This window comes from Penaeus japonicus, unplaced genomic scaffold (assembly GCF_977035675.1).
Source record: "Penaeus japonicus unplaced genomic scaffold, GWHDUDI00000001_assembly GWHDUDI00000034, whole genome shotgun sequence".
Taxonomy (NCBI): Eukaryota; Metazoa; Arthropoda; class Malacostraca; order Decapoda; family Penaeidae; genus Penaeus; species Penaeus japonicus.
This window is the reverse complement of record NW_028234436.1, coordinates 15,500,390-15,502,597: the sequence shown is the minus strand read 5'-3', so window position 1 is coordinate 15,502,597 and position 2,208 is coordinate 15,500,390.

Here is a 2,208-nt window from a genome sequence, read left to right as displayed (position 1 = left end):
TGCACATTTAATACCTGACAGTGATCTTGTGACCAGCGACATAGTGGATAGAAGTAAGAGGTTTAAGAAAAAAGAGCCAATTTCGTTTTGTTTATATATATATATTTTATATATATTATATATATATATATATATATATTTATATACATATGTATGTATATATAAATATATATGTGTGTTAAGAAGAGAGAAAGTTAGTATACGTATATATTTATATATATATATCTATATATATATATGTATATAAATTTGCAGTTTACATTAATTTATATTATATATATATATATATATATATATATATATATATATATATACTATATGTATCTATTTATATATATATATAAATATTATGTATGTCTATATTATAAAATTATATATATATATAAATATTATATATAAATATATGTATACATTATAAATATATATGTATTATTTAATTCTAAACATATATATATTTATTATTTTATATATATACTTATATATACATATATAATATATATGTATATATACATATATATACATATATATATATATATATATATATATATATATATATATATATATATATATATATACACACACACACAAACGTGTATTATTACATGGTTAACCATGAACGCCCACTCGACCATCGACCTGTACATGACCGTTAACCATCTGCATGATCTCCGTAGATGACCTCACATTGATTTATTGACACCAAAGGACTGACGGGACTCGGTACTTTTGCGACAAGGCTTAGGGCTTTACTTAAAATTCATGTCTCGTTCTATTCAAGACTTAAAAGGCTTCTAGGGGCTAGCTATGGCTCAGGGAGGGAGACCGACCTTGGACGAGGCAGCGAAGGAGGTGCGACGGTTGGTCGGTGGTCGACGCAACCGGGTTGTGGTTATGCTGTCTATTATATTTATTTTTGAAGTGTTTGATTGAATGTGTCGATTGTAAATTATGCATATTTTGTGACTTATGCTCTACCGGTAATGGGTGTAGATATAAATGATATAAATCAATTGAAAAGTGACTCTAAAAGATCTACATTACTTGCTCGCTTATATTTCGTGTTATATACTGATGAGAAAAATAACACTGAAAAGTTGGAAAAAAATAGATCATAATGAATACACAAATAAATCATAAGAAAATGATAGTAACCAGTGAAACACAACACCAGTGATTACGACAAAGTTGAAAATAAGGACGTCTTATGCCTACATTAATACTTGAATGGCATATGTATGGATGTAGTCTAAAAGGAACAAAAGGATCATATTTGACAGCATTTTTATTTCACATAGTTTGGGTTCCGTTATTCACCCTCTTTTCGAACAACCAATGTCATTGTCATATAAGAAAACAACAACTACGTAACAATATATACATTATATATTATACTACTATATTTATATATTTTATATATATATATAGAGAGTTTGGTCTATATGTATGTATTAATATTTTATATATATATATATATATATTATATAGATATATATTATATATATAATGTATGTATATGTGTGTGTGTGTGTATATATATATATACATATATGTATATGCACTTTTTTTTCATATATGTATTATACATAACAGACATACATCATGTAAATAATATATATATATATATAATATATATATATATATATATATATATATATATATATGTATATGTGTGTGTGTGTGTCTATGTATATATATACATATACATACATAAATATATATATATATATATATATATATATATATATATATATGTATGTATACATATGTATAGATAGATAGATAGATAGACAGACAGAGATAGATAGATATAATATGTATATGTATGATTGCATATTAATGAATGTACATTTTTTTTTCTATTCTGAATATTATATGCCTTCTTAAGGCATAAGTCAAAAATGTTATAAGGTAGTCAAACACATTTTTATTAGTCCACAGTCTTTAATCATAAATTCTTTACTCTTATACATGTAATATATTCTATATGAAACAATTTTCGCATAATTATATAGTTCAATATTTTATAGACCACTGAAGACGAAACAGTTCAGTGATTATACCTAGTTATCATGATCATAGAGACAAACGTAGCAATGCAACAATGATATGCAAATAAAAAAAGTTCTAAGAATTAACAGAAACGCTAGTTCACGATTTAGAATTCCTTGAAGTTCTAGGACTATAAAAACAGCATTTCATTCTTCACGG